Source organism: Amblyomma mixtum, chromosome 1 (genome assembly GCF_055824585.1).
Source record: "Amblyomma mixtum isolate Tamu chromosome 1, ASM5582458v1, whole genome shotgun sequence".
NCBI lineage: Eukaryota > Metazoa > Arthropoda > Arachnida > Ixodida > Ixodidae > Amblyomma > Amblyomma mixtum.
Genome location: NC_143012.1, coordinates 22307256 through 22326337, shown reverse-complemented (window position 1 = coordinate 22326337; position 19082 = coordinate 22307256).

The window sequence follows — 19082 nt, the reverse complement described above, 5'->3', positions numbered from 1 at the left end:
TAATAACCTATTATATTTCATAATGCGAAACACGGGCACAGGGACCACGCACTCACAAGAGTGGCGCCAACTTCTAATTTATGGTCATATTCGATGAACATGTAATTATTCAGTGCACAGTTTAGGAGAAGACGATATAACATGCAACTGGTAACAAAAGGTCTGCATTGAAAACGCGTGGCTTGAAAATGGGCCTCATCTATTAATTGTACTGACGACAATCCTGCCCCCGTGCGCTTCGCTCTGCGCTAAAAATAATTAGGCTGATTGACTACGGAAGAGAATAATTACGAAAGGATTATGAACCCGGATGTTGCTTGTAACTTCTCGAGTTGTAGCTCTTGCTAGGCGGCTTGATTCTCGTTCAAGCTCCTTTCTTGCGTGCGGATAGGGAAAGAGGAAAAAAAGCTAAATAACTGATGTGCAGTTTATTACCCTCACTCTGTGGAGTATTGCCAGATGAGAAATGCGCAATAAAAATTTATATAAAAAGGAGGCGGCAAGACTGAAAAAAGTAAAAAAGCCTACAAAAGGTGGAGTTGATTCCCTGAAGGGATGGCTTACACGAGGTGCATTGTATAGACTTCGGGAGGCGGTTGGGCCGTTTTTACGATCTATTTCCGTCGCATCGCAGCTGCAGGGGCGTTCGTAAGCCCCGTCAAGTGTTTCGACGCTTTACTGAAGGTCGAGAAATGACCGGAAAAACAAAACATACTTTTGTTTCTTTCTGAAACTGCGCTTCTTATATGGCATGTCGCGTACTTGACGAACTTCGCGTCCTACAGAGTGATCGGTGAGAAGAGGAAATGTTTTGGTAGAGCGCTCGTTGAGAGCACATGTCCATACGCCTTAGCTTCCATTTGTCTCAAGTATAAATGGCGTCACTACGCATGGAACAGTGAATTAGGAGCCGGGGTTTTGCTTCGTACCGCCATTAATGCAGCCGCTCCTCTTTCAGATAGGAAACGACTTCAGACAAAGAAAAACGCCAGCTACATCTGGAACTCTTTGACTTCACGACCGGCCATGTTCCAATTGGCTAAATAGCAGTGTTGCTACCTGTATTCATGCAGAGAGTCTTCGACATTGTCATTCTTTAATGTGTGTTTACGATGGATGGCTACGATGAGAGCATGGCACAGATATGCCCATGACTCATACACGAGTTTATAAAGGAGGGAACGTAGATACCAAATACCTTCTCTCACAGGTGGCACAAAATCCTAAATGTAAATTCACTCTTTGTAACTTGGATATCGCGGGACAGATGGGTTTAAGACAGGAAATAGTTTATTTATTTTGTTTACGTTACCCCTCAGGGCTAGTGGCATTCAAAAAGGGGGACTGATAAATATACAAGAACGGAGAAAAAAATATAGTTGGTTATACGAATGTTAAACAGCACCTTAATATACGATGTTAACTAGTGCTACGCGGAACTACTCATAATTTTCAGTGCCAGTAACTTCTGCGGGAACGTCAGATGAGTCAGATGAGGTTCCAGTCAGATGAGGTTCGCGGCAGAAATGAATGCGAGAAGCATTTCATGTTACATGACACAATTCCGACTTTTTTATGATCTATGCGGCGGGATACAGAAATTTGTTGGGAGATGAGGTGATCACGAAGAGCGGGATGATGGTACAACTTGTGGAACAGGGCGATACGAAACACTTTTCTACACGATGTTAGCGATGAGAGGCAGAGATTAAACTTCATAGTAGCTTTATTCGCTTCGCAATTGTAGTTACCAATGATAAAAGGTTCATAATTGTTCTGCACCATCTGAAGATCATTAAGTTGTCATTAGTAGCGTCCGATAGAGGTGTTGCATACTCGAGTTTGGATTGTATTAGTGTTCGATAAAGCAATAGTTTCAAATTTGAAGGAACATTAAAAAAGTTGCGACGCACGCGATTAGCATTTGCAATTATCTTCTTGGTATGAAAAGATCAGTTAAGATGTGAACACCGAGGTATTTATATGACGCGGCTAACAGGCTCTCGCTTGAAGGTGGACTGCGGTCTCTACTGCTGAATTATTTCCGCGCCACAGCTCTGCTATGCGATGAAGCTAACTTGAATATAATTGCAACGAAATGTTAATGGTGTAGTAGTGAGGTGGGGCAGAAGTTTTTCTAGATACAGGCATCACTTTGCATTTGTTATTATTTAGCTGCATTGACCATTCTTTGCGCCAGTTCCCTATTATGTTGAGGTCTGACGGATGTAACGTCGTTAGTGTTGGTTATTTCTCTAAAATTGACGCAATTATCAGCGAATAGGTGAATATGAGAGTTCACCAGAGAGGGCAGACCACTGATGTAAATTAGAAACAGAGGGTCCCTGCATGTCTGATTACTGCACACTACCCGTACACTTAGACACATGAGGCACAAAGGCACTGGCGCAAATAAAGCTCTTTATTTGTGCAGTTTTGTTCTCCCTTGGGTGGCGTGAGTGTTTGAGTAGCACGCAGTAATAAAAGATGAATTAAGCGTAATAGTCAACGGCTTAATTTTTACCCTTCTTTGCGAATAGCAAACAATTTTCCCCAAAAAAACTGTTTCTACGAATGGTACGACAAAAATATCGACAATTCAGAAAAAGAAGTTTCTCAGGTTTGAGTGCTGTTCTTGGCTGCACAATTGAAAGTAATGCGGCGACAACTCCGCCTTATCGGGTTCTCTTAACGGAGAGAATAGGGACTTTTAGAATAGGGTGACGCTATCAGTTGAGGGCATACGGTTATAGCTGGGGACCAGTGCTCGGGCGCAGAACAGTAATAAGACAGGCGCATGCACCAAAGTTTCAGTGTGACATCACGGCATTAACGCAAAATGCTCCGACGAGCTCCTTATTGTCGACTAACATAAGTTCAACCGCACTGCTTGCATTAGTATTTTGAAAAGGCGTCAAATATTGCCGAATGTTTAAATTTAGTGGAGCAATTCAGTTATCATAAGCTTTAAAGTTTATATTGCAGTAATGAAATAGCATCCACCTGCACCACTCATTTGACGCGATGCCGACAAGTGCTCACCTTCATGTGCGCAGCCCGGGTCAGTAGGTTCCAAAGCACATAAGCTGACAGATAAGGTACCGACTTATTCGCAAGCTTAAATCCGGTCTCGGAAAAATCACTTCGACCTAGGGAGCGCTGAAGATGGGCCCCCAGGTTATGTTCCCTAGTCTATTTCCTGCGTTCGCAGTGGTGCGCGGGCTGCTTTAATAAGATGACAGATAAAGTGGTGACTTAAGACCACTTATTCCTTCGATCAAGAGCTCAATAGAGTGCCAGGCACTTGTCTCCTTCCCTGTTAACTGGGAAGGCCTGGCAGATCTCCCGATCTGACTTGCCGATGTAGCCATGGTGTGGTGCGTTTCCTGTAAGACGATCGTTTTAAAGCGAAAAGCTCTACTTCTCCCATGCTGAGCCTGAAGGTCATCTGGCTCTTTGATTTGACCTCTAACGGGGAGGTGTGCTACATGCGCAAAATCGCGCATGGCAGGTGCCTCGATCTTCTTCGGCGCCATAGCTGCGCGTTTAGCAGTCATGCCCGCCACTGCGCTGGCTGCTGCTCGGCCGCTCCCCCTCGCCAGTTGTGGCATGTGATATGTCACGTGACTCGCTCTTGCGCCTGGCAGTCACGTCCGCCGCTTAGACGACCGCCGCTCTGGGCGCTTGCTCTTGCACTTGCGGCACGTGGTACATAACGTGATTTGCGTGCGCTGAAACAATTTCTTCTCACAAAAGTCTTCAAAAAATAAAGATGAACCAAAGCTGAACCCTTTATGACCATGCTAGACAAAGCTTTCGTTGTGTGTATCCTAGCCGAGTTGAGTTGAGCCGCAGCCACTTTTTTTGCTACGCGACGATTTCCCGACATAGCACTTTTCGCAGTATAGTGGAATGTCATACGCCATGCCTGTTTTGCGGAGCACAAACCTACGTGATTCTTGGAGCTCAACGTTGTATTTTGCGCCAGCCAAGTGGACAAAGTGGATCGTACGGTTAGGCCGCTTTTAACGCCTTGGCTGCTTAGTGGTTTCAGCATCCGTCTCACATGAGAGAGGTGCGGGCTTCAATCCCCAGTGCCCCCGGGTATCCACCAATGATAAAATGAGTGCAAGCTTTCCCCTGCCATAGCGCTCGGCCTCCCTCGGGGTAAAATGCTTGAGAAGTGGGTGTTTGAACTCATCATGTGTAAAGAAAATGATTTATCCCTTGTCTCTCTACGGCCAAAGATATCCTTGCGCCATTTAAACCCATCGTCGTCAATTAGGCTTCTTCTCTTTTACTACAGCTTCGATAGCACTATTCACAAGCGCCAACTGTTCTTGAATGTAGTTGAATAGCCCCTGAAGGTTTGTATGTCGCGTTCCTAGTGTATTTTCGTCATTGCTTGTGTGAATCTGGGCCTTTTTCTCATTATTTCTGCATCTTCACGAGCACACACGTGTGATACTGCTGATCAAAACGCACATGGAAGTTGGGCGCCCTGACTGCCTATTCGCCTTCGTCCGTCGTCGTATTCCTATCAGGGCAGTGTAGTTGAACTGACACGCATCGCAGTAATTGATACTGATATTTCCACGTTTCAACTAATTTTGAGAAGGAAGCATGGAGAAAATCAGGGTGCGATGCAGTAAAAGATCTATGGAAAGAGGCACAGCAGGGAAAAAACAGTCAACAGATATTTGTTTTGATCATAAAGGTGGCTGGCCAGATATATTTTTGAACGTGATTCGGTGTCGAGCTTTACTATGCTTGCACTGCGGGATTCATAAAGCAGCTATCGGAGTCAGAGCTCTTTCGGTACAAAACACGCTATGAATGAAAGATTTCGCACTGTGTTTTGTTTTTAACCATATAGGATACTGCGGTACTCCTAATGCAAAGACTGTTAGTCCGTTTCTGCGTAATCAATTTGGATAATTATCGCGGAGTTCAGGCACCGGCCTCAAGAAACTACCTTCGGTGCTTTCGAAATTTCCAGACGCAGTTTGAATGCACTGCTTTGGCAGAGAAATCCATTAGGCTTGGATCGAATTGTTTACTCTTCTTCCAAAACCATTGTCCCAACATTTAAAACAATAAGCGTAGCTCGGAGAGGAGCTTCGAGAAAAACTTCGCTTCAAGCGCTCCTTGTTCCAGGCTTGCGAACATCATTTACAATTGCAGGTGCGCGTATTCTAAAAAATCTGCTTTTTTAAACATACAGCTTTAAGAGCCCGCATAATGAATCTTTTCAAGATTAACGATCTCAATGAGGCTGTGTTGGTTGAACATAATGGTTGCGGTGTCCAAGGTACAATTTTCGAAACAGTCTGTGCGGAAACAAACTGAGGAGAGAAAAAAAAAAGAATGCTTGCGTTTGTGAAACTGCACTCATGTACATTATTTGAAACGATGAATTTACAATAAAGAAATCACCAGAGTGGTGGTATTGTTTTTACCGGAGTGAGCGTACATTTTAGTTCCGGGGGTGGTTATCAAGAACAGATCTAAGCATTGTTCTTTAAGGGCACTACGCAGCGTTGTTAAACGATTTGAATGCCCTTTTGATGTGCTCGGAGTGTACAAGTCTCGAAGAAGGCAACCGGGAAGCAAACATGTTTTACAAAACTGCAACCTCGGCGCTATTCCATGTTGTTTTTGAATGCTGAGACTGAATGCACGCCGATCTAGAATACGCTGTTCAATCGTTTCCTGAATGGGCCTCTTTAACACAGAATAAAAGTGCGCAGTGAATAAATGCTTCCGACGGCCTCACAACATTGAATATGGCTCCGTATTTATCACCTATTTTCGCAGTAGCATCCTGATTAGGTTCAACCGCGCTTAACGCAGCAGTCAGCATGAAATAATCGCGACAAGGGCAAAGGCTTACATTTGTGGGCAAAAAAGACAGCTCGCAATAAATGGGTCTTAAAGAGCAACTCCAGAGGCTTTTCTGGTGCACCTATTTTCATGGTCTTTACCTTTGGCTCTCCTCCCTCGATTCTATCAGATCATGCAAGCTTGCGACATTTTGTCTCTCTGAAATCAGTTCTCCGGTCGGGTCGGCTGTTGTGACTAGAGTTTAGGAGATTTCTGTGGACAACATTGCGTTTTTAACGACGCATACATTGTCGGTGTGTTCGTGCCTGCTCCCTACTTACCTCATATATATTCTCCGGTCTGCATTCTGGCATTCCAGTCTTTTCCTAAGCAGAGTCGTCACGTGCCATTGGTATTTTATCTATTCGACAGCCGTGAGACAGTTTGGACGATCATGTTTGCGGCGTAGCCAGCTGCAGCCTCTGTATCCCCGCAAACTTCTTTATCTCATCCGCCCACCTGACTTTCTGGTGCCCTCTGCTACGCTTGCCTGAAATCCACTATGTTACCCTTATGGACCAGCGGTTATCGTTCCTTCACATTACATGTCCTGCCCTAGCCCATTTCTTCCTCTTGATTTCGACTCGGATGTCACTAACCCGCGTTTGTTCCCTCACCCACTCTGCCCGCTTGCGGACTCTTAACGTTACACCGATTATTTTTCTTTCCATAGCTCGCTGCTTTATCCAGCGTTGTCGATCACATGACTCTGGGCCTTATGATTTTTGGGAGATAGGACCTGTAAATCCAATTTTTGTTCACAATTAACTTAACCCCAATATGTCCCACATGGCACAATTCTCACACATCTCCGTTACAGACAGCTCAGCAAGATATGACGCCACCAGAGAGGAATCTCACAGGACCTGTTGCCACCGCCCACATGATCCATTTATGAACAGAAGGCACAAATACATTTCTTCTGCTTAACGTACTGATAGCGCTGAAACTACGTATCACCATGATACATTACTACGAAGTTTCTACGAAGTTTCTACGAAACTACGAAGTTTCTGAGAAAGCTGTATAGCTTTCCTTTGTAGCCTTATGGCTGCGTTTGGGTGGATGCCAATGGGTAATTACTCCCTTATTACAAATTTACTCCACCTTGGGGGATTCCCCTAAACATTTGACCAACCATGATACATGACCGTCTGTTTATTTTTTTTCCATGTCGCTTAGGTTATCCTACTCAAGAAACTCGCCTCTAGTCTCCATTGCATTCGCCGCGTCGACTCATAATGGCCTGCAATTACCGCGGAGGCGTCTTTACGTCCCTCGCAAGCAGCGCTGGCCGCACTCTGCGCATCCTTAATTAGTTGACTGCGCCTGCATGCAACAGTGACCCACCGAGTGCGCTGGAGATTTCGAAAGTTCGACGCACGTGCCCTTGTTGTGAGCCGAGGTCTGTGAAGGTGCAGTCCCAAATTAGTAGGGAAAGTGCTCGCTAGAAGGTCCCATGCGAAGTGCTCGTGACCTGCTGCGCCAAGGGTACGGACTCGTTAAGAGGCCAGTAATTACAGCACGATGGAGTCGACACCCACGTTACTGCGCAAAGGCAATGAAAAAAAAAGTGTTCACAGACACTTAGGACTGCTTACATGCGAGAAGGCATAAGCCCGCCCGCTCACTTTATGAACACAGTCGCCACGCGCTGCGGCGTGATGTAACTCGATGCCACGCCGTTGGCAATTCTACCTCTGCATGGCTCTAAGTAGCCGCTGCCGCACCCCTTCTGTTATCCGCGCTAATCCGCCTTAAGGGGATGAGGCGATGCCTAATGGGTTAATGCCCATATATGCAGAATGGGTCTTTCTTCACTTAACATTCATAGCTCCCTAAGCTTAACATTCATAGCGGTTAAGCAGTGCACCACTGCCTTGGGATGGCAGGCGCTGCCACCGATGAAATTTGTGCAGTACAGGTTGGTCTTTCCGAGCAACTTCGCGCGACCAATCATTATTTAATCGCCACCTGCTACGGAGCACGTGGACGCAATCATTTATAGATACCATCGCGTGTAGCCGCACGCACGCACATGCATTCACGCACGCAAGTGAGACGCGGGTTCGACCCTGGCTGCGGCGGTTGAATTTGAATGGAGGCGAAATTGTTCATGCCAAAACCTCTAGAATCCTCTGGCGCTTCTACCTAAAAATAAATGGAAAGCCTCGCAAGCTGCTTGCTTGTGTTATAGTTCCAGTTTCGCGCAAGCTTCTAGTAGAATAATATGCATTTTTTTTGTAGAAGCCGTACACGCATATAAACACAGTTTTCACGAATATTACAAAAAAAAAAAAACATTCCACTCACGAATATCAGCGTTACAGTACACCTACCTACTTTATGGTGAAAGCATGAAGTCAGCGTTTCGGGTGGAGATTTCAGCGCTGGAATGCAAGTATAAAATGGCAATGGCAGCGCTTTCTTGATTTTTCTGGCGTTTTACGGCGTTTGAGTGCGCAGGACGTACTTAAACCTGCAAATTTAACTATTACGAATTACTTGTAGAGCTGAGCAGCCTTGACATATTGAAAACAAAGTTTACAAGCCTCGCGATATTCATCGCTATGCGTGGCCGGTCATTGTGCTACTTTTAATGACCACGATGTAAGGGAGCTCAGACTTCACTGCTACTCTGAGCAATATGTACGAAACGGGGAGCTCTTCATTGTCATTATGGTGACAGGAGTGGCCACGTCAATGAAAGTGACGACACCTGTATCCCAGACAATGCGCGCAATGCAATGCCTTTTGAGATGACAAGCTCGGAACCATAAACTACAGCGGTACTGAGGCAAGGGTTAACCCGCGTGTCGTAATTTTGGGCAACGATGCTGCCGGCTCAATCCTTATTCATTGGCCGGACAGTTATTGCCTCGACACCTGCACAAATAGGTAGCGAAGAAATGACTCCTAAGCCATTACTTGCGATTCTAGAATCAGGCTTGAGCAAAGCACGTCAGACGAGATGCCGCAGTATATCCAAATCTGTCCAAACCTGTTTGGCCAGATGCACTGTAATGTAGGAGCTTTGTTTGGCAAGGGGAATCCTCAAGCAGAAATAGAATCACAACTAACGTTACAAGGTCCACTTCCGAATGGCTTGTACCAGTGCAGTGGTGCGGGCGCACTAGCTAGAATAAAGACTTCTGGCCCAGCTGTGTTGGCCTTGCCGCATTCCGGGGAAGGAGGTGTCCAGTGAGTATTGCTCAGTTCATCAGCGTGCGATGACGTAGCTAAGCGCCGCCTACGACTGTCACGACCTTTTCGGCTCTTTCCGGGGTCACCACCCAGTGGAGTGGAAAGAGCCATTATGTTACTGTAGCGACAACAGCTGTATAGAAGCGGCGCTGGTGTGGGTGGTTCAATGTTCGTGCATGTATCGTTACGAACGGCATGCTGGTTAGCGTTCCCGACACTGCGGCCGGATCTCAACAACCTTTGTGCATTTAACTTCTCCTCTACGTCTACGTAACTGACTGGTTAAAGGGACACTGAGGAGAAATTGAAGTTAGCTTGTATCGACAGAATACCAGCTCCTGATTACAAAAACGCCACTCATACTGACAACAAAGCTCTTGTAACGTAGAAAAGAGCAAGAAACAAAATACAGGTATCGCCGCCACAGGCCAAACTCGCAAGTACAAGCGTGATGAGATCATAGGACAAAACAGTGTTGCTAGAACGAATGGTTCTAGCAACACCAGGAACCGAGAAACCATGCATCACTGAGGCGCAGCCAATGCATGCGCAAATTTCCTTGACGTCGCCAGATGGCGCCACGTGCCCGGCTGCTACGCGCGCTCCTGAAGCATCGGGACAAATCAGCGCCTGTTTTCCGGCGGTAGGCGGGCTCCCGGTATTCCGCTAGCGGTAACAAGGTACACGGTATGCTAAAGGTGTCTATTTGCGAGAACTTCATTGACGACTTCGAGAACGAGATCCATCGTAACGCTGGCAAAACGCCAGTGCAAACGTAATCGAAGCGACTGTAGCGACGGCCGCAATAGCCGATAGATGCCTTCAACGTGCGGCCGGCGGTAGCTTTCTTTTCGGCTGCTGCTAGGCCACACTGCTGGCAGCCAGAAATCACGGAGTCTGCGTTACGTCATGTGCGCGTCATGTTTCGCGTCTCTTAGTCCTGTGTCGTCATAGACGAATCCCAAGTTTGAATCAGAGCGGCGGGAAAAACTTTTTCAACTTCGAATCCAAATTTCTTAGAAATAAATGCATCTTTCGCTGCCGGCCAAGTGGCAACAAAGCCATGACATGCCGAACTATCGGATTTTACTATAAAAAAATATTAATAGTGCTCTCCTCAGTGTCCCTTTAAAAGAGGCGAAGTGAGCAGTGTATACGTCGCAGTGACCATGATGTGCCACTGACTTTAACTGTTCCAAGCAGGTTAGGTATAGCTAGTATTAACTGGTTGGGTGAGAGGCTCGGAAATTAAGCTGGAAAATGAGTCAAATATTTAGGCGCGGTTAAGAAAAACAACCGTGTGGTTAAAAATAGCAAAAGAATGTCAGCCTGAAACGCCAAGGGTGAATTTCAGTGCAAATTCTCTGTGTACCGCATGCCACGATAATTTCAAAATGTTGTTAGACTAATATTTTAAATGTCGCTGTAGTTTCCTTGCCAATTTAAGAAAGAAATATCGTTTATCTGAAGCGTACATATTTTTTTAAACTCATGCAGTTGTTCCTGATTAGAACAACGCAGCACACAAATTCGCGCTGTTTAGATTAATTGCTGTCAAACTAAAGCGCAGCGTGAAAGTTTGTGGTATCCGCTCCGCTCTTCAAGATCCATGAGTGATGGCTTCAGCTACACAGGTGTCTATTTAGTGCAGTGCCTATTATCTACACTTGCTTCTTCACTTTATCTTGTCTGGTATCCAAGTGCTGTATTTTAAAAGCCCGCCAAATTTTGTCACCGGGAACAGGGACAACAGTAATGCTCAGGTGCATAACAATTCAAACCAAAGGTAATTCAGGTAAAGATCTCGACATTTATACAGAAGACAAACACATATAAAGAGGACACAGTATATTCGTAAGCGTAGACTGGATACATGGCCGAAATGGCAGGTGGCAGGCATGGGTAGTATCGAAGACAGTATCAAAAAAACAAGTATCTTCGATACTATCTTTCGATACATTTCGTCTATCCGTATTAGGTATCGCTTGCTATAAATGAAAGTATCAGAGTGTCGGTGTCGGAAATACATTTTATGGTTTATGGTTTATGGGCGTTTAACGTCCCAAAGCGACTCAGGCTATGAGGGACGCCGCAGTGAAGGGCTCCGGAAATACATTTTAGGGTACCGTGTATTTTACCGATACCCGATGCTCAAAAAAAGAAGTGTGCCGCAGATATTGACGCTACCGAGTGTCATAATTTGGGTGCCGCCGCGGTCGCTCAGCGGTTATGGTGCTCGGCTGCTGATCCGAAAGACGCGGGTTCGATCCCGGCCGCGGCGGTTGAATTTCTTCGGAGGAGAAATTCTAGAGGCCCATGTGCTGTGGGATGTCAGTGCACGTTAAAGAACCCCAGTTGGTCGAAATTTACGGAGCCCTCCACTACGGCATCTCTCATAGCCTTAGTTTGCTTTGGGGCGTTAAACCCCATAAACCATAAACCATGTCATAATTTGGGGCGGAGGTGCTCGTTCAGCAGGTATAGCGCACTGAAAAAAAAGGGAAGAAATAGGAAAAGATCCCTATCGCGGTGGTCCCGTTTCGATGTATGGAGACGGAATGTTAGAGATCCGGGTTCTGTGCGATGTCAGTGTACGCTAGAGAACCCCAGGGGGTGAAATTTTCCGGGGCCCTTCACTACGACCTCCTTTATAGCATGAGTCGCTTTGGGACGTTACACACGGTAAGATCATAAAACCAGGAAGAGACGATGTCAGTGGCATTGGCCCTGTCTGTCGTCTGTCTTCCTACGTTCGTTGTTTGGCAAACAAATTACTTATACAGGTATGTTGCGCTTCTGTACACACGGTGACAGCAGGGACCAGGAGACAGGCTTACAGTTATAGCAGAAAGAACGGCCTAGTAGGTCAGGGAGAAATTCCGTAGTGACGTCATCGTTGTTGCACTGTGTCATTGTTTGGGGGTGTTTTAATTATCCTCGCGTGGCCATGCGGTTATGGCGTCACGACCCTCTCAACTCCGATTTTCTCGATACGCCATCGCCAGCTACGCCGGTTTCTCCACTGAACGGAACCCATAACGCTCTCGCGGTAAAAGCCACCTTCATAAAATACCACACACCAAACGTGCTGGTGTGATCCTGGACACAGAGGCATTTTTCCTTTGTTTCGCTTAAATCATGGCCGCATTGCAGGGCTCTTTCAGAAAGAGCCCCGCAAGAAAGACAGTATGCGGAAATGCTGTTGCTTACTACAGTTAAATAAATACAAAAATTCGTATTGTAGTTTATTCGTATGTAGTTTAGTGCTCACGGACCGGTTCTTGTAACCAGCCGGAGGGACGACGCTTACAGCAGCATGGTCAGTGCAAGAATGAACCACTGTTTATTGAAGGCACAGCTTTTATAGGCACGAGCGAGAGCGCTGTACCTACTGCGCATTACTGTTGCGCATCGGCGCGATACAATCACTGATGTGCGGCACTGATACAAACACGACACGTGTCCGTTACATCCTCCCTCGGGAAAGAACAAAATGAAACACTTAAATATAACAGTCACAGTTAGGGCACTTGATTAAAGTGTTCGTCATAGCGTAGCCTCTGTGGGGGCCGGGAGGTCCGAGTTGATCTTCTCACGGTGGGCGACGATGGGATGCTCGACGGAGAATTGTATCCACTTGCTGGTCGAGAAGATTCCTCACCGTTTGTAGCAGAGGCCACTCTAGAGGATTGTGCACCTGATTCAGCTGGTGTCGTAGGTTGCTGTGTACGGGGCTGAGAACCCGAACAAGTGTCGTCGTCGCTTTCACTGGTGTACTGCTCCGCCGTCCTAAGCAGATGCCGGCGGTTCCGCCGCAGCATACGTTGATGTTTGGTTTGTACCAAGTAGGATCTTGGAGCGCTTTCAGCAACGACCTTCGCTTTACGCGACCAACCAGCAGCATCCTGAAGTCGCACCGTTGAGCCTCTGTGTAGTGCTGCCAAAGGCTGTCCAGCCCTGGCTTGGTGGCGTTTCCTTACTGTAGTACGAGTCACCCTGCCGAAGTCGGGAAGGTTAGAACGAAGTCGCCTTCGCTGAAGAAGCTCACCCGGAGAATGCCCATCTTCCAGCGGTGTAGAGCGATATGCAAGAAGACCAAGCCAGAAGTCCTCCCGGGCGTCGAGGGTCTTTTTCAGGATCCTCTTCACGATCTGCACTCCTTTTTCCGCCAAGCCGTTCGACTGCGGATAACGGGGGCTCGATGTTATATGATGAAAGTCATATGCTCTGGCAAACGTGGCAAATTCATGGCTCGAGAACTGGGGTCCGTTATCCGTGCATACTTCCACTGGTATACCATACCGGGCGAACATGGCGCTAAGGGCTGCGATCGTGGTTTCCGCAGTTGTGTTGTCGAGCGTGGCGACCTCGGGAAAATTTGAAAATGCATCATACGCAACCACGTACGACTTGCCCGCATAGGAAAAGATATCTACTCCAACCCTGTACCAAGCACATTTTGGAACGGGTCGCATTAGCAAGGGTTCTTCTGGCTGCCTGTACGCGTATTTTCTGCACCGTTGCACAGCTTTCCACACGGGCAGTGATGTCGCCATTCAGACCAGGCCAAAAAATAAGTTTCCGAGCCCTCTCCTTACATTTTTGCATCCCAAGGTGGCCCGCATGAATTCTTTCCAACATGATTCGTCGCATACTTTTCGGTATGACGACTTTAGTGCCTTTCAGCACTACTCCATTAACGACAGAGAGTTCGTGCGAAAATGGCTTGAGTTCACCTGTCACTGGCTGCCCGTCCACCAAGCATGCTATCACAGTCTGGAGGTAGCAGTCCCGTGCAGTTTCTAGCTGTAGCGACCGCAGCGTTTCGGAGGTGACCATGTAGCCCAAGGACTGGACGGCGTGAACCTGAACGTCGTGTGTTGTGCCACCTTTTTCTTCGACCTGATCCTTTGTTGACCGTGACAACATGTCAGCGAGAACGAGATGTTTTCCTGGAATGTACTGCAAGACAAAGTCGTACTTTAGCAAACGCAAAAAGAATCGTTGCACTCGTGGTGGCATGTCAGCAATTTCTTTCCGTGCTATCGCTACCAGCGGTTTGTGGTCCGTTTCGATAAGCACGTTTCTACCGTACACGAACTCGTGAAACCTTTCGCAGCCAAAACATATCCCAAGTGCTTCCTTCTCAATTTGGGCATAATTCTTCTCGGCTTGCGTTAAAACACGAGATGCGTATGCTACGGGCCTCCACTCACCACTGTAGTCTTGCAGTAATGCTGCACCAACGCCGTCTTTTGATGCGTCACAGGTAATTTTGGATTTTCGTTGCGGATCAAAGATTGCAAGAAGGGGGGCGGTGGTCAGGATTTGTGTTAGTTTTTTCCACTCCTGCGCATGGTTATCTGTCCATTGGAATTCTGAGCGCGTCTTGATAAGCTCACGTAGAAGCGTTGTTCGCTCGGACAGTCGTGGGACAAATTTACCAAAGTAATTAAGAACACCCAGCATTCGCTGGACGTCGCTCTTGGACGTTGGTGTTGGTATATTCACCAAGTTCTTGATCAGCTTAGGGTCAGGCGATATGCCCGTTCGGCCTATGATATCGCCAAGGAATCTGACTTCTTTCACCCTAAACTTGCACTTCTGGATGTTGAAAGTCAAGCCGGCTTTCTCGGCGGCTTTTAGCGCTGCTATCAACCGCTCATCGTGTTCTTGTCTACTGGAACCCCATACTAAAATATCGTCAATATATACCAGTACGCCGGGTAGGCCATCAAAGACTTGGCTCATACTCTGTTGAAATACCTCTGGTGCGGAAGAAATGCCAAAGGGCAGCCGGAGAAAACGGTATCTCCCGAACGGCGAAGAAAAAGTGCAGATCCTCGAAGTCCGCTCATCAAGCGGTATCTGATGATAGCCCGAATTTGCATCAAGGCAGCTGAAGTACTGGGCATTTGTTAAACGCGCTTCCAAATCTTCTCGCCTAGGAAGCGGGAAATGCTGCCTCTTTATGTACTTGTTTATAGCCCTGGGATCCATACACACCCTCAGCGTGCCATCTTTCTTCTTTGCCAAAACTAGGGGGCTGACCCAGTCGGTAGGTTCGTTCACCCTCACAATGATGCCAGCACGTACCATTCGGTCAAGTTCTTTTTTAAGGGGTTCTTCTAGCGCCACCGGAACTCGTCGCGCTGGTTGCACTACTGGTATCGCTTCAGGTGACAAGACCATACTGTACGCCTGCTGCAAACACCCGAGGCCCTGGAATATGTGCCCGAAATTTTTCAGAAGGTCATCAGTTGCGGTCTTGTCTACGGCACATACCCTACGCTGGACTAGCCCCAGAGCTTCACTCGCTTCTAGCCCAAGTATGGCTTGACGCCCATTTTTCACCACAAAGAACTTCACTGTGGCAGAAGTGTTCCCAAGACGGACTTCAAGCGTACACGTTCCAAAACACGTTATGATGCCTCCGTTATACGCCCGCAGGATCGAATTAGTCGGCTCCAGTTCTTCTGCTCCCCGCAGTTTTTGGTAAATCGACATAGGAAACAAGCTTGCTTGCGATCCGGTGTCCACTTTAAAACGGATCGCACAGTTACGAACTTGAGCCTTGACCATCCAATCCCTCTCGCGCTTTGCCGTGGTGACTTCTAGGATGTCAAAGTCCGCGTCTTGCTGTTCTCGCACTTCACTGACCCCGGCTGACGCGCAGCAATTTGCGAAATGGTTCAGCTTGTGACACAAACGACACTTCTTTCCAAAAGCTGGGCATTGCTTAGGTTTGTGCCAGCGGTTGCACTTACGACAACGAAACTGTTTTTTTGCTTCTTTCCCCTCTTTCGAGGGAGCCGCGCGCCTCGAAATCGCGTCGACACTGTCGTCCCCTCTGTGCCAAACTTCATTCCGCTGTGCTAGCGTCTCTGCTGCTCTGCACATTTCCTCTGCTTTTTTCAACGTCAGCTGGTTGTCCCGCAGCATCTTCTCACGTAGTCGAGGATTACACGTGCCAAATACAATCTGGTCCCTTATCATCGATTCTTGCAGCGTGCCAAAGTTGCACTGTGCCGCTTGCTTTTTCAAGTCACGAACAAATTTTTCAAAAGGTTCTCCCTCCGCTTGCTTTCTTGAACGGAATACGTATCTTTCATGTACTTCATTGCTAACTTCGGCACAATAAGCATCAAACTTGCTCACCAAGGTGCTGTAGTTCGTCTTGTCTTCATTGTCGCCAAACTGGAAGTTGTTGAAGACGTCCAAAGCGTCGTCGCCAGCGATGCTCAACAGGAGTGCCGCCTTGGATGCATCCGATCTGGGCTGGTCCTTAGTCTCCGTCGCCTGCAGAAATAACTCGAATTTCTGCTTAAAACGCTTCCAGTTTTCTGTTACGTTACCAGTCAGCCGCAATGGCTCTGGTGTCTTCAGCAGGTCCATCGCACGCCGGACGCAGGGTCGATTTCCATAGGCCTCAAAGGGCCACTTCTGACACCATGTAACCAGCCGGAGGGACGACGCTTACAGCAGCATGGTCAGTGCAAGAATGAACCACTGTTTATTGAAGGCACAGCTTTTATAGGCACGACGCTTGCCGGCGTTCTGGGCCAGCCGAGTGGGACGCGCGCCGGCGTTCTGGGCAAGCCGAGCGGGACGCGCGCCGGCGTTCTGGGCGAGCCGAGCGGGACGCGTGCCGGCGTTCTGGGCGAGCCGAGCGGGACGCTGTAACCTACTGCGCATTACTGTTGCGCATCGGCGCGATGGAATAACTGATGCGCGGCACTGATACGAACACGACACGTGTCCGTTACAGTTCTGATGAAGAAAATTGGCTTTAAATAAAGAATCTTCTAGGCTGCTTATGAAAGTGATCATTTCAACGTCCCCATGAATTCATTCCAATGCTACATTTATAACGAAAGCAGCTGCGCCGACAGTAGAGCTTAAAGAATTATCCTTGCGACCGGATTCGTTTAAACTCTTCAATGTGCAGTCCGCTAAATCAAGTGCGCTAAAAATTCCAGAAAAGGCTAGAAATGTTTTAACTTAGCAAATCTTATTACCGGCTTTATTAATACTGGGGAATTCAGAGATGTACTGAAGTAGCGACGATACACTGTTGAGCACCTGTATCGCAAATCAATTCTGGTTCGGCCGCCGCGGTGGCTCAGTGGCTGTGGTGCTCGGCTGCTGTCCCGAAAGACGCGGGTTCGATCCCGGCCGCGGCGGTTGAATTTCTTTGGAGGAGAAATTCGAGGCCCGTGTACTGTGCGATGTCAGTGCACGTTAAAGAACCCCAGGTGGTCGAAATTTCCGGAGCCCTCCACTACGGCGTCTCTCATAGCCTTAGTCGCTTTGAGACGTTAATCCCCATAAACCTAAACCTAACCTAATTCTAGTTCGGTATCGTGCATCGGGTATCAGTATCGAAGATACTATTTTCAGGTATCGTGCCCAACCCTGGCCATGAGGGTGAGCAATATATGTTGCGGAAGCCGGTGATGAAAAAAAAACGAAAATGAAGACGGCTTTGGTAGAATACATTTGGTTGCAAGGGAGGTCGTGAGACAAGAGACTAGCGTTAAGATTGGACTGAAGCTCCTTTATTGACAACGGTAGGTGTGTACGCAAGACAGTCAAGACGGCGCCGCCCGCATGCATTCCAGGAAGTAAGTCAGGCCAAACGCAGCGTAGCTCCAATGCTTTTTCTGTTGTGGTCTTCCACGCCACTGTTCTCAGCATTGATATGTGCCGCTACTTCTGTGAGAGCACCCGTGCTTTTTTTTTTTAATGCAGTCATGCCTTACACCTTCATTCGTCGAAACCACGCCGTATCCCTACGAATGAATGTATGGCCGCCATTAGCGGCCATACATTCAGCCGCCGCGGTGGCTCAGCGGTTATGGTGCTCGGCTGCTGACCCGAAAGATGCGGGTTCGATCCCGGCCGCGGCGGTTGAATTTCTTTGGAGGAGAAATTCTAGAGGCTCGTGTACTGTGCGATGTCAGTGCACGTTAAAGAACCCCAGGTGGTCGAAATTTCCGGAACCCTCCACTACGGCGTCTCTCATAGCCTTAGTCGCTTTGGGACGTTAAACCCCATAAACCAAACCAAACCAGCCATACATTCATTTTCTGGCTAGGAAATTAGCCGTAGGGATTACCCGTCGCCTGGTACTCGCGGTTATGACCTGGGGCGTTGACTGTTGAAGTAGCTATTGCCTACGCGAAGCACGAGGTCGCGGGTTTGATTCCCTTTCACATCGGCCCAGTTTGCGCATAGACGTCAGATTCAACGACAAACATGTTTTTGAGATTTGGAGGCGCCTTACGGTCTTCTAGCTTATGGAAAAAAAAAATTGTAGGACAGATTACAGTCTCGTGTAAGACTGACACAGCGATGGTGTTTGAGTTTCGTTCGACTAAGCTAACCGTGATTGTGCTCGTCATTTCTATCTGTTGTCGTCTAAAGTACCCCCCCCCCCTCCCCCCCACCCCCCAAAGATCAACGAACACTCAGTCATCAGTATATATGTGCAAGTGTTTGTTTCAGTACCACCCCGGACACCTGACGCCCCCAGTCGTAGCGGATGACAACTAAAACAATACTTGTCCGCTCCGACAGGGGGCGTCAGGCGTCCGTGAGCGAGATGATTACTGCTAACCCAACCACGGCCCAACGCTGCGCACGACTAACGGAACAACCTCCGGCTTAAACCTGTTAAAAGGTAGTAAAAGCCTTAGTATTATTTACCTAAGAACAATGACGTAGACGCACTAGAGACACGACCTTAGCGCAAAGCCGCTTTTGGCATCGGAGAATTCCTCATCCCAACGTCTTACCGTCTGCACCACCGAGTCCTAATCATTACATTAGTTCGAACGAGATGTTTTCTCCTGCGACGAAGAAATTACTCTTGGTTCGTCACTGGAGCGTGAAATTAGTCGGGGCCTTTCGTCTCTCGCATGCTTCGACAGCAATACACGCATGTATTACACCCTTTGTGCATTTGGGGCATAGCTCTTCCTGTTCTACTCCGA